A 15,773-nucleotide genomic window follows, 5' to 3' on the forward strand; every position below is an offset into this window, starting at 1 on the left:
CTTTTCTCTTTCTCTATGATATCAAGTACATTGCTCTTAAATTGATATGATAAACCTCTTAAATCCTTAAAATGATAAACCTCTTGATATAGTCCCACAGATCACAAAGATTCATCATTTTTCTCCCTAATGTTCCCTCTATGCTCTTTAAATCAGATATTTCTATTAATTTGTCTTTACATTTGCTGACTCTTTGTTCTATCATGTTTATCATGATGATCATTCAGTATTTGTTTTTAATTTTAGAAATCTTATTTTTTAAATATAATTTGCTTTTGGCTTAAAAAAATCTTATTTTGGCTAAATTATATATTTTCATTTATTATGAACATGTTTTCATTTATGTCATTTATCGTTACTGTAGTGGCTGCTTTATAATATTTTCTGTTAAGCCAATATTTAGTTCATCTCAATGTATATCACAGTTGATTGCCCCTATTTTTTGGCAACGTAGGTCTGCTATGTTCTAGATATTTATGTTTCCCAAAACTCATATGTTGTAATTCTAACCCCAAGGTGATAGTATTAGGAAGTGGGACCTTGGCATGTGATTAGGTCATGAGGATGGAGCCTTAAAGAATAGAATTGCTCTCCTTATAAAGGAGACCTCAGACAGATTTCTTGCTCCTTCACCCTGTGAAGTCACAGAAAAAAATTCTAGCTCTGAACCAGAAGGCAGGCCTTCACCAGATATTGATTCTGCTGGTATGATGACATTGGACTTCCTAGCCTTTAGATCTGTGAGAAAGACATTTCTTTTGTTTATAAGCTACCCAGTTGATGGTCTTCTGCTATAGCAACACAAATGGACTAAGATAGGGTCACATTTTTCCCTACATATCTAATAATTTTAGATTTTTCCTAGGCATTATAAATGATATATCGTAGAGACTGGATTCTGTTTTGCTCTTCTCAGGTGACCTGTTTCTACTTTTTTAATGTTGTTTGTTTTAATAGGAAGATAACTTGTCAGTACTTGAAATAAGATATCTGTCTCTCCTGTGTTGGAAAGCAGTAGAAATCTTTTCTGTTCTTTTAGCCTTAGCTGTGTTACTTGGAGTATTCTCTGGGAATTTGAATTTTGCAGACCTGACCAACATTTAGATCTAGTTTATAGGTAAGAAAGAAGTGGCCTTCTCTTGCTGTGTTTCTAAAGAAATTTTTCTCCTCCTTTTCCAGTTGTGGCAGTTATCTGGATTTACGTACTCTGGTTATTCAAGTCAGTTGAAACAATAGCTTTTCTACTGGAGTCTTAACTACCCTTTATAGCACTGGGTGAGGACTTTTCTTGAATAAAAATTCATAAAAATTGGAAAGGTATCCAATATATCTTCATTTGCCTGCTTTCTGTATTAGTTAATTATTTCTGTAATAGCTGATTATGTTATCCATTTTATATCATTTATTACACTGGGTGGGAACTTTTCTCCAATAAAATTTATAAAAATGGGAAAGGTATCTAATGTTTCTTCATTTTCCTGCTTTTTCTATTATTTGATTATTTTTATAATAGCTGATTATGTTATCCATTTTACATATTTATCTCTATTTTGGATTGCTGTAGGGATTGTATATGCATCTTTAACTTATTACTGTCTATAATTAAATAGTATCATATAATTCTATATATATGTGGAAAAGGCTTTATGAAAATACACTTTTTTAACTCCTTTTCTCTGTCTTAGGATATTATTTTCATAGATTTTATTTCTAAATGCATCTTATACCTCACAGTGTATCATTGTTATTATTTTTGGTTTGAAACATTCAATTATCTTTTAAATAAATTAGATATATTTAAAAAAGTTTTTACCCACATATTTATCATTTCTACTGCTCATAATTCCTTTATGTGTATCTTAGTCTTCATCTAGTATTATTTTCCTTTTGTCTCATAAACTTTCTTTAATAGTTTGAATCACATGCAGTAAACTTCTATGCCAGAATAAATATATCTCCTAGATTTTCTTCCAGCCAAGTATCAACATATAAGCAAGATCTAGCCAATATACAACTTGTGATTATGCCTTTGAATGGTGACTGCTTGACTTTCCTTTATGCTTACTGGTTGGAATGGTAGCAGACACTGCAACAGTCATCATGTATATGAAATGGAAGCCACAAATTGAGAATAGAAAAAAGCAACAAGCTACAGGGAGCCTAGGACCATGTCAAGTTTCAACATAAAAATTCAATCTACAAGCTTCAACTATATGTGACAATCATATAAATGAACATTTTTACATCATTGTTAATTTTGTGTTTCTTCTATATCAATTGAAATGCTGTCTTATCCTACACAGAATTTAATATCTAGAAGTGTGATATGACCTAGCAAAATCTTAAATATTTAAATATGTGACATGGCTTAGCAGTGAAATACTGGACATCAAGGACTAAATAACACAGTCTAGAATTCTGGTGGTTTCTGTAGAGCATAAAATACCTTCTAAGGTAAACTATATACCAATAGAGCTTAAAATTCTAGAGGAAATAACTTTTTTAAATGAGAGTTTTAATGCATATGGCTACTATTATCTCTGCTTTTACAAAAGTAAATTAATAATTTTTAAATAAGAATTTAATGCATATGGCTACTATTTTCTCTGCTTTTATAAAAGTCTTATAAAACAGGATGAATTTAATTTAAATGTAGGCATTAGGTAAGTTTTTTCTGCAAACACCTCTGTTAGGGATGCTCTTTGGCTATAGGTTGAACTTCAAGATGACTGAACTCTATAAAAATGGGAAAAAACCTATCCCTAAAATAAAGCTGTTATAAGAGATGGCTCTCAAAAAATAAGATTGCGCCCTTAAGCCTTTTTGAAACATCTCCCAGTAATTGTTTTCTACCAGATAATGACAGCCAGCCAAGCAGGGTAGATGAAAAGAATGTCTTTTTCTCTTCACTGAAACCTATTGTTTCAGATGGCCCCAAGTTATGTGTGATTAAGTTCAGAGAGACTCTGATGGACAGAGCACAAGACAAGTATATAAGAGACTAGATATTTTAGGCTTAGAAACTATTTCTAAATGTCATTGCCCCAGAATTATTTGGTATCCAATAGACAGAAACGTACTAAAGTTTTGAAGAGATTACATTGCCCCAAATACTAGTTTGCTTGAGCAATCCTATGGTTGTTAGACCACTGAAATAACCTCAGAGAGATCCCCAAACTGACTAGTAGACTGCAAGTTGGGAAATCTGATTCCAAGAAGGTTATATTCTTTTAACGCCTCCTTCAGATGGGCCAGACAAGATAATGTAAAAGGAAAAACTTTGCACTAGGTTAAGGTTGACTACATAGCACTCAGAAAGCATGATCAGTGGTATCAAGGTGGGCTCTCCAAGGAACTTAGAAAATATTCTACTTCTGGAGTAGGGGACTCTTAGCAATTTCTTCATTACAGGATTTGATCATTTTATTCAATGGTGACAATGACATGTTTCTCATTCTCCTTGATGGGAAATTGAATTGCAATTATTCTGCTACTGCTCAACTACTCTATATTGAATATGTATTTAATTTATGAACATCCTCATCAAGAGGGAATTATATACAGACGTACAAGGAACAGTATATAACTCAGAGATCCAAAACTTTAGATTGTAAGTAATTATTTTTTTGTACATTGGATGATATCTCTTAGGGTATGATTGAGTGTATTCTATGCATGGGAACAAATATATACACAAATGTTTGGCTGTAATGAAGTGGGGGTTCACATTTTGTATAAAAATATACATTTTGCTTGATGATACCCAACCAGAAAAACAAAATACATTGCCTAGTCTCTGTTTTATGAAAGTATTGCTATGTGACCAATTTCTTATTAGACTGACTATAAAATGGACCGCCAATATATGACAATAGAACTCTGAAGCACCAAATCTGCATTTGAGAAGCTGAACCACAAAATCTGGAGCAATTGTCTGAGAACTATCAGGACTGGGTCATCAATTGTTTGCTTGCATAATTTTGCCCCTGAATCCAATCCAGGGCCAATCAAAGAAAACCAAATATGGTTTTCAAATAAATCACATGAGACACTCAATTCTAGTTAGCCTGGCTCCAACCAAACAAATCACATAAGACACTCACTTCTAGTTAGCCTGGCTCCAACTTTCCTATAGCAAAAAATATACAAACAGATTATATCTGAATCCTCTCCAATTTTTTTTTTGACTATAAGGTTTTCTCCTCGTCTACCTGCCTTTGGCTCTGTGTCAAATGCAGGCATCAGTGGCTGACACCCTTGCAAACTCTAAATATATAGCTTGTGTTTTGTTCTCCTTTGGGTTATCTTTGTTTATTTACACATCATGTCAATAGGAAATGTCAAATACAATTCTGATAGGTGCCTAAAATAAATGGGTATGGTTCCTAAAACAAATAGATTTAGTTTTTTTCCTCCTTTTTGCTACTCATTGAATTTGGGCATAAGCTAGAGTAGTCATATTCAACCCTCCGAGGTTGAGGGTAGCAGGTGTGACTGCCTTTGCTGCCTTTGTTAAAGAGAAATATTATACCAACTCAAACTTTACAGGAGACAAAATAAATATCTATTCAAGATATTTAAAATTTGGAGATATTTGTAATAATATCAAAACTGACAATAACAGAATTTTTTTAAAAAACAATTATTTGAAATTGAAATATTACTAGCATAAAATAATTCATCCTTTTAAATGACATCACTCAATGAATATTGACATATGTGTACAGTTGTATAACCATAACCAAATTCAAAACATAAAACATTTCATCATCTCAAATATTTTCACTACGCCTCTTTACAGTTAATCACCTTCCATCTCCCAGACAGTATCAAATATCAATCTGTTCTCTGGCCTTTGTATAGTTTTGCCATTCTTTAAATGTCATATAAATGAAATAATAAGGTATTTAGTCTTTTGTATCTGGGTTGATTCACTTAGCATGACGCTTTTGAGATTCATGTTATGTTATTACATGCAAAACGATGTGAAAATGAAGAGAAAGCCATGGATAATCAGTAAACAGTGGCACTAATTCCAGAAAAAAGGGAATAGGAGTCCTATAGCCACAGCTGTTCTACAGATCATAGAGTTCCCTGGAAGAGAGTCTGCAGGGCAAAAAATGATAGCATTGGATAGAACAAATCATCAATATTAAATGAACAATCGATAATTAATGAAGATGAACATTAACAAATATTATAAATCATTATTTAGAGATACAGGTCTACTCACCGGTTTCAATAAAATTAAAAATACCTCTCAATGTTTGTGTGGAGAATGACTGAAGTGACCAAGCTGCGATCTTGGAACAACTTTTTTTTTGTAATAATTTTTTGTTTATGCATTTTTATTCTAAAAAAGACTAATAATAATAATAATAACAAATAATTTGGCAAAGAATTGTAGATATAATGAATAAGAAAAAGCTGAGAAAATGAATAAATAAAGACAAAAATAAGAGCTTAGAGAATTCTGGGAAAATGTGGAGTAGGATATATCAGGAATCCATCTCTCAACTCAGACAACGATTACACTGGCAGGATTGTCTGATGTGACTATTCTTGAACTTTGGAATCTATTGAAGACATTCAATGTCCAGAAGGAGGCTTGGACAGTAAATTGTGGCTAATTTTGGCCAATTTTAGTTTTAGCTTGGCAAATGCCACCCACCCTCCACCTCCTTCCCCTATGGTAGGCAACTATGTACATATTCCTTGAGCAGTATACATGCATCTTATAAGATCAAAGGTGAGTAATAAGGACACTGTTCTCCAAATGTCATCCGTCAGTGTTTTGATCACTGATTTCTGCTTCTAATCCTGGAGCGGCAGTGACAGAAGCAGTCAGTCATTGCTGTTGCACCTCTTCATATTGTTGCAAGCCACTCCCTCTGCAGCTGAAATAACTTCCAGGGTAGTGCCTTTTCACCTTCTTCATTTTTCTCTTTTTCCTCTTTTGGGAGGCAGGCATTAAAGAGTAGGACATACAAAAGCAACCACATATATAGGGAAAATTAGGAAGTCACAGGGCAAAAGGCACAGGATCAGAAAATACTTGAAAAGATGTTAAGATTACACGTGAGCCCAGAGAGCTATCTTTAAAAAAGAAAAAAAAAAGAGAGAGAGAGAGAATGAAAAGGAATTAATGCTCTGGAAATTGGAAAAGAGAACATGATGTTGTGTCAACTGAAATCAAGGCACAAGGGAGATCAATGGGTGAGAGTCAAAGAAATTTTCAAATTTGAAGGAAAGTAAAGTAGACAAATCTACACCTGTTGTCTGCTTATTTAGGCCACTAGTTAACAGGTCTTGAAAACACTTGCATCAAAAAGGGCAATATACTCAGCTGTTACCATTAGTAGATGCCCACTTTCACCAGCACTTCACTTGTTCATTCCTCTAATGGCATTCTTTCACCACAGCACATAATCATAGGCAATGACTGAGGAGAGCAATTATTAATAGAAATTTAAGGGAATGGAAAAAGCATTTCTGCCATTAAGACAATGAGCAGAACCTAGTACTTGGAGGAATGCAGCAAGGACAGTTCTATTCTAGGCCAAGCATTAAGAATCACAGAGAATGATTAGGCCTCATGGCTTTCAATGCAGAGGAGAGCTCTGAAAGTGGGTATTCTTTCAGCTCTAGTCTTGGAAAAATTTCAGTTGTAGAACAGAAAAAGTATTGATTGTAAGGAAAAGAAAATGTATCTTGGTGATCAGGTTCAGTTTGTTGATCTAGTTGAATGTGTTGATTTGTTAATCAAGTCCTGATTCTTTTCTCACTGCTTGAAAAATTCTAGGCCAATAACTTCTTTCTGTGCTTTAGTTTTGTCTTAGGCTGCTTGGATAAAAATAAAGACAAGATTAGCAAAATTAACAACAATAATGATATATACAAATATATATCCATTTTATATATTCATCATGTGTTAAACATTGTTTATAACTTATTTTATTTATAAAATAAGGTAGTTTTAAGCCCTTGCAGCTCTTTAATACTGATTTTATGATGTAAAACTGAAGATTTGAAAAGTGGTAGCACGAAGAGGTGACTGAAGATTGAATAGTTTTGAGATAAGTATCCTAGCCCTAGCCTCACCCTATCCTAGTTTTGAGATAATCATCACAGGCTGTTGCAATTAAGTTGCTCCAATACAACTATACTCTATTTGGCAGATTCAGATGCCTTCAGGATCCAAGGGGGCTAAGATAAAAATGTGTGGGGTAAATGAGTATAATACTAAAGGAATTTAGAAAGCAGTGCCTGGTCACATCTAGTCTATAAACATTCTGATTCAGATAAATTTAAATCAAAATGGTAATTAGGCAAAAATAAAGCTTCACACTGTAATTGGACTATAGGCATCAAATATTTTTATTATATATATAATTAATGCAAATATATATGTTTATTAGTTAATTTTCTTCTAAATCTCTCTAATGCTTTCTCTTGATGGCCCATTTGGACTCCCTTTCATCCTGCTGGTGCACCCATCCTCTAGACCCCATGGGTGTTGCATACTTGCAGTTAACAGCTGCCCTTCTTCAAAAAATCATTCTTGGGCAATTACGACCTATAGTACACAGCCAGTGATTGATTAATTAACTTGGGAGTAGAAAGGGAGTCTTTTTGACTCAAAGAGAAGACTAACTCCATGAAAATAAGTCATGCTCCAGAGTTTCACCACACGAGCAGGCTGAGGGAAGTCTACATGCTTACTTAGCTTTCACCATTCCTCTTTTCTTTGGAGAACTGCTTTAATGAATCACTTCATTAGAATTCGTATCTCAGGCTCTTGTAGTTTTTCTGACTTCAGACAACTTAATATTTTCCTCACAGAACGTATCTTTCTATTATGGAGGTTAAGAACCTACAGTGAAAAATATCTAAAAGTAAAACAAAGCTAAATAAAACATATTATCTGCAAATTGACTTACTAAAAACCAACCTTAGAAGTGAAAAAACAGTTATTTATCATAAAAGGTTATGCCAACATTGAAAGGATAACTTTACCTTTCCTTCCTATTTTGAAGGTAAGTTCCAAATATCACAGGAGTATAATATGCTATCTTGGTCTGAACTTGAGCTTGAGATTCTCCCAAAAATGAAGTGTTTAATTGATCTTTCTACAAAATGGAGTAACCTATACAAGACATCAACAATCATAAGAGAAAGTACAGAGGAATAAAAATGTATGTAAATGTGAAGATAAGAAAAGAATACCAAAGTCTGGAGAACGTTACGTTAGTGAAGATTCTGATTCTTATAATTGACTTTTAATCCACCTGTAATTCTCTTTAGAGTGCTTCAAACTACATTGATTTTTACTAAACATAAATTACTATTTTACTGACAGTTCTCATTTCTGAGGCAAGTGCCGGAGTCCCTGCCACATTTTGAATAATGGTTTATTGCTAGAGAAAAGATTAGGTGGCAAATCGATTTCTCAGTGCACTTACTAAAATTTTAAATTCACTCATAGTGATATACCCCACAGTAGAATCTGCACAAAATAATTTGTCTTTTTTAGAAACAGAGTTTATAAAGCATTGCAAAATTCAAGAACCTATAGAATATACAATACCAATAGCGAAGACTAATGTAAAATATGGAATTTGGGTGATGACGTGTCAACTTAGACTCATTAGTTTCAACAAATGTACCACTCTAGTGGAAGATATTGATAATGGATGAGGTTCTGCATTTGTGGAGAAAGAGAGTATATGGGAAATCTCTGTGCCTTCTGCTCAATACTGCTGTGAACCTAAAACTGTCTAAAAAAATGTCTATTAAAAAAGAAATATCTTGATGGCATCTACAGGAAGAGAATAGACTATATGCTCCAATAGAAAAAGGAGTCCATCTACTAAAATACAGCATTTGAACAAGACAGATCTTCAAATGTCTTACACCTCAAGATAATATATTTTTCCAAAGAAATGATAACAGAATAAATTGTATTAAGAACTCTATCCACAGAGGACACAGCAGGCAGTTTGCCATAGGCTCTTACTTCCACAGCTATACCGTGATTTTCTTTCTTTTACCATCTAGTCTGAAAAAAAAACCTTTAACTTTTCACTGTATCTTGGTAATATACATTTTTATATCCATCTTAGTAGACAGAAAACCTCTATATATGAACTCCCTCTTGATGCAGCAATAGAACTCTAGCTAGCATAAGGATCGATGTGTTCTGTATTCGGTTATGAAGCTGTCAGTAGAGTCCCCATTGTGGATTCATGGTTTTGATACTTTACTACACACTGGTCTTTTCATTGAATTTCAGCATTAGGACAAAGTTATTGTTTGTAGTGGAAGTTTGCCATGAAGAGTGGAGAAGTAAAAGAAAAGACATTGCTATAGATCAACAATGATCCAGTGGCAATCTAATGAAAATTTATTTTCCATTACATGTTTGGGTATTAAATTATACTTGCACAGAGCAAATGATTCAACTTGAAGAAAAAATCACATTGATAAAAGAAAAAAATGTTAATTATTTCAAAATAAATGCTTTATATTAATTGTTTCAAGAATTATTCACAATGTCTCAAGTTGTTCTCATCTAAAAAACATAGAGGTCAGGAGTGGTGGCTCACACCAGTAATCCCAGCACTTTGGGAGGCCAAGGAAGGTGGATCACGAGGTCAGGAGATGGAGACAATCCTGGCTAACACGGTGAAACCCCGTGTCTACTAAAAATACAAAAAATTAGCCAGGCGTGGTGGCGGGTGCCTGTAGTCCCAGCTACTTGGGAGGCTGAGGCAGGAGAATGGCATGAACCCGGGAGGCAGAGCTTGCAGTGAGCCGAGATGGAGCCACTGCACCCCAGCCTGGGGGACAGAGCGAGACTCTGCCTCAAAAAAAAAAAAAAAATTTGGAATGGTTTCTTCAGTGATTCTCAGGCAGTGGAAAGGGCTAACTGCATATACTGTGGCTTTCAGCTGTCCCTAGAAAAAGAAGCTTCAGACCTTCCCTCTAAAAGGGCTGATGTCCCTTGTGGTGGGGCATAATAATGAAGTTAACATAGGTAAGAATTCAGTTTTTTGGGCCTCCTAGACAAATGTATGTTACCAATACTTTTGAAATTTTTTGACACAATCCATGAGTGTAATGGCCATGTTTAACAACTGATGCTTCTAAAAACAACAACAAAGCCTTGATTTATAGTGCCTGCCAGTATCTGTGGTGTAAATATTTCCAACAATATCTATTTCAAGTTAATGGCATGATATCAATGAACATTGGGAAAATGATGTGCAGTATCACACCATTGTATTTATAAATATACTGAAACAACAGAATAATAACCTCAAGAGTATAGTTAATAGTGAAATAGATTACACTAATTAGAAAGTGATGAATTTGAGTATTTTAAGCATTTATCTCTTTAAAAGGATTTACGAAATGTACATTTATGCAATTTAATTTTTTAAACTGGCTGTGTTTAACAACCACTTTCAAAAACTTTTCTGAAAATTTAAAATTGGCTCTCATGAGCCATTTGAAGCTGGATCCAAAATATCATTAAATATAACCACACCTTTGTGTGTGTGTGCATGTGTGTGTGCATCTTAATTTAAGTTGTTCTATTATAATCAAAATGTAGTAGTCAGCCTTATATCTAAGGTCTGTAAATGTCAACTACTTTAGGGATAATCTGTTGGCTGAGATAAAGAAGTGGACCATTACAAATAATATTTGCTTTGGGAGCCTTGCTTAAGAGTTTTGGGGACTTGTTCTTAAAACTCAGAACACTAAATTTCCACCTGAAACAAAATTTAGGATTCTCGAGTAGGCATGACATAGCTGTCATTAGCCAAAATAATGCTCTTAATTCTTAGATAGCCCTTCTGTCCCAAATTCCTAGCTGGCATTCTACCTTGGGGTCCTGTGGGAAAAGTCTTAGCAAGAATCCCATGTACCCCAATCAAATTTTGGCTGTAAAACAAGATCCGCCTTTCTTGATCCCTTTCCAATTCTTGAATTCCCTATTCTGGATTCAAATACCCATGGGAAGGAGAGGGTTTCCTAAGTAGATGGAATAGTCTTCTCCATAAAAGATAACACATACAGACAATAAACAAATGAAAAGAATTTTGACAGCGCCTTCCTTCTTTCCTTTCCTTCCTTCCTTCCCTCCCTCCCTCCTTTCTTTTCTTTTTTCTTTTTCTTTCTTTCTTTCTTTTTCTTTCTTTTCTTCTTTCTTTCTTTCTTTCTTTCTTTCTCTTTCTTTCTTCCTTCTTTCTTTCTTCTTTCTTTCTTTCTCTTTCTTCTTTCTTTCTTTCTTTCTTTCTTTCTTTCTTTCTTTCTTTCTTCTTTCTTTCTCCTCTCTCTCATTCTTTTCTCTTTTATAACTGAAGACTTCACTATAAAGTGTAATCATTCTGGTGTTCTCTGTAACCTGAATGTGTGCTATGAAGTTAGATTTAGGGGAGGAACATTGCATAAAAATCAAACTCTGAAAAACATAATCTTCATTTTATATATAGAAAGGTGGAGATCAGAAAAATGAAATAATTTGTCTTAGGTTAAACAAAATATAAGTGCAAATATTTGAATTCAGATATGCCCAGTTCTAAAACTAATTTTCCCACCAACTCCCCTTAGCTTAGTTTAGAATTAAACCTCAATATTAAATGAGCACTGGACTCAGGAGTTTAACTATTCTTGTTTGCAATATCAGTCCCTAAACACTCCTTTGTTTCAAAGAGTCTTAATCTAATCTCAAAGAAAGAAATGGCAGTCATTTTCAAGGGTGAAACACTATGGAAGAAGACTGCTAAAATGGAATTGTGGTAATTGTAAATAAAAGTAATTAAAATTAATTTATTGACAAAAATCAGGCAATTGGCCACTTATTTGCAATAATATTACTTTTATTCTCATTATCCAATGCAATCAAAATTAGGTAAAATATATACGGAGTCATGGTCTCAGACAGTGTTTTTAAAAAGTTTTAGAACATGGTTCACAGTGAAAAGCACACTTTATGTCATTACAGAGTACTTGCATGTGTGTGTGTGTGTGTGTGTGCATGTACATACACATAAAGATGTTCAAACAAAAGATTTGCAAAGCAATATTGATCCTTGCTGGATGAAATTTCATTTTTGCAATTTTACCTCTTTTACCTAATTTATTTGAAAATGCTCTTCTTAGCTGCTAAATTGGTTCCTTACCTATGAATAGGTTACAAACTATAGATTAAAAATCATGTAAAATGAAAACTTATAAAAGGTACACAACACTCAATTGTTCTGGCAGCATTTTCCACCACATTTTAAAAATCAACCTTAAATAAATGAGGCCTGTAATTTTGAGTATATCATTTAACCAAATAGCATAAAGAGGGATTAGAACATTCTAGAAGTTGCCTAGTGTTATTCTTTAGTTGTTGCTTCATTCTCTCCTTAAGGTCCAAACATAACATTGTGTGCTTATATCCTTACTAGGGCATTCGCCGTAGGTGAATCTTGTTTTTGATAGCTTTTATTAGTATGCAGTTTTTCCTTTGATGAAATATTTTTCTCTGAAGCTTCCACTCTCTCATCCTTACTATGACTCTGGAGTCACACAGGACCCTTCTTTTCAAGCATTCGAGGAAATATTTCTTGTGCATTTTATGGATCTCTTCCAAAACATAAACACCCCAGTTAAATGATACCTTGCACATGTCATAGCTTTGGGTGTCTTCATTGTCTCCCAGCTCTCTATCTGGAATTCACTCTGATTTATTTATGTCCCGATTAAAGCACTTTGCAAAGAAGGCAACACAATTCCTAGGAGTTGTTTCTCACTCACGCTAATTCTAACTCTCTTAAGAGCCAAAACGTTTAATCATAGATTCTTCACATATCCTCTTTAGCCCCATTTTTACTTTTGACAAATTTATTATGGACCATAAAATTCAGGCTTCAACTATGAATTTAGAATTGTTTTTGTTTTTTTTCTAATATTGCATATATAAAAGAATTCCTGGCTAGCCATGGTTGATAAATAGACCATGTTATCCGACATTCGTTCTTTCTCCAAAACACATGTCTCAACAGAAACTATTATAGGCCCACTTAAATTGTCTTTCGTAGTTTTTAAAGTTGAAACTAAAACTAGTAATGTAAAGCAGAATCTTCTACTGTTTATTGAATTTTTTTACTATAAGTGAAGATCCAGACTAATGACCTCCTATTCTCGCATCTTTACATATATTTTTTTTAAATGGCAGCAACTCTCATCCACTTAACAAGCCAAGTTTTGGATGGGAAAGCATTTGGAGAAAGTGGGCCCATCAGGGCTAGATAGTGGGATAGTGTCTGTTTTCTTATCTATTAAATCAGAAAGAGGTCTATTAAAAGTTTGCTTTGAATGTATTAATTAAGAGGCATGTAGGCAATTTGAAAATTATAAATTGCTTTTAAAAGTTAAGACAGTGTGCAGCCATATGAAAGACAAAATCATGTCCTTTTCAGCAATGAGGAGGCAGCTGAAGACCATTATCCTAAGCAAATTAACACAGGAACAGAGAGTCAAATACCACATGTTCTCACTTATAAGTGGAAGCTAAACATCAGGTACTCATGGACATAAAAATGGCAACAGTAAACACTGAGGACTACTAGAAAGAGAAGAGAGAGCAGGAGGGGCCAAGGGTTGAGAAACTAACTATTGGGTATTATGTTTACTACCTGGCCGATGGAATCATTCGTACCTCAAACCTCAGCATCATGCAATATACTCATTTGACAAACTTGCACATGTACCTTAACCTAGAATAAAATTTGAAATTATTTTAAGAAAACATTAAGACAGTCATATAATTAAGTATTCAAAAGAGAAGAAATTCCTTGATCTGGACACCTATCCCTGTGCTGCTTAATCCTTCTGAAAGAAGTAAAATAAGCAATATTATACTCCATAAAGAAAATTTTTATGTGCTATTATTAAAAATATATCCTTGGTAATTCTTTAATTTTGTGATCTTTCTTGTCTGCATGATGATTCTTAACCTTCTTAACCTTTATATGTCTATATTGTTCAACACTACTTTTCAAGCTCCATCAAAATTCAAGACAATCATTTGATAAATGTTTTATAAAATGCATTTAATTTATACTGCTTTGACTCGGCACAGTGGCTCACACCTGTAATCCCAGCACTTTGGGAGGCCAAAGAGGGCAGATTACTTGAGCTCAGGAGTTCGATACCAACCTGGGCAACACGGTGAAACCCCGTCTCCACTAAAAATACGAAAATTAGCCAGGTGTGGTGGGGCATGTCTGTAGTCACAGCTACGTGGGAAGCTGAGGTGAAGGATTTCTTGAGCCTGGGAAGCAGAGGTTGTAGCCACCACTACATTCCAGCCTTGGTGACAGAGTATGACCCTGTCTCAAAAAAAAAAAAAAATTACACTGCTTTTTACACTAAATTCATGGACCCAATAAAGTTAATTCTTCTCTAAGAATAATTTCTTAACCAGGACAGAAAAAAGTCTCCACCAGAATTTAGGTATGTAAAATACATCCAGTGCATTGTATCTAGTATGGCACTGGACACATGGTGGATAACTCAACTAAATATTAGGATTACATACAGAAACATTTTACCCAAATTAATAATTTGGAAGATACATAAGTAAACTTCTCACACAATGTTCTATTAATAATTCTTATACCAGCCGATTGGACACATATTTTAAGATGTGACCCTTTGAATGTCTCCAGTGACATCAATTTCCAAAAAAGTATTTCTGAGTGTGTCCCAGTCACTTTAAGTTTATTGTAGTTAAATTCAGCTGAAGTATCTCTGCTTCTGATCTGGGAAAGCCTTGATCATGTGCCATATCTCTAGACCAACAGTTGGAGTTTGGGTGCCCTTTTTTGGCCACCTCAGTGTTCTATATATTGGTAAACAAGAAAACAACAGTTTGGGTGGGGGATTACAATGTTTAATCTATGACACATGATTTTTGAGGCTTACAGGAAAAAAATATACATTTTATTTCTATTTTTGACTTTAATATCCCTGATTGCCAAATAGCTAAAGAAATGTATGTGGTTTCTGACACTTTCTAATACCCCATTTCTAGAATCTGTTCCCTTCAAGGGACCCTGTAATTGTGCATTTTGTTTTGCTATAACAGAATACCTGAGACTGGGTAGTTGATAAAGAGGTTTATTTTGGCTCACAGTTCTGCAAACTGTATAAAAAGCATGACCTCAGCATCTGCTTCTAGTCAGGGCCTCAGGAATCTTCTAATCATAGCAGAAGGCAAAGGGGGAGCTGGTGTGTCATATGGCAAGAAAGGGAGCAGGAGAGCAAAAGAGGCTGTCCCAGACTCTTTTTAACAACCAGATCTCATGTATACTCATTGCTGTGGGGAAGGCACCAAGCCATTCATGAAAGATCCATCTCCACGACCTAAACACCTCCCACCAGGCTCAACCTCCAGCATTGGGGATTACATTTCAACATGAGATTTGGAGGGGACAAATATCCAAACTATATTTGATCCTCTTTTTTGACCATCATATACCACTCTGTTCTGACCCTATGTACCACTACAAAATGCACCGCTACCAAACTCTGTCTTGTCAGTGAGGCCATCTTATCCAAAGCACTTTGGACTTGGAAGCTGAAATTTGCATGGTGATTTGTGAACTTTTCCATCCGTTGTCTAGTTTTGCTTTCATAAAGACAATATAAATTACAACTCAAAAATATTAAGCCTTTAAGTAAAATTTACAAAATTACATTATTATTAACAAAGA

Source organism: Nomascus leucogenys, chromosome 14, assembly GCF_006542625.1.
Source record: "Nomascus leucogenys isolate Asia chromosome 14, Asia_NLE_v1, whole genome shotgun sequence".
Taxonomy (NCBI): Eukaryota; Metazoa; Chordata; class Mammalia; order Primates; family Hylobatidae; genus Nomascus; species Nomascus leucogenys.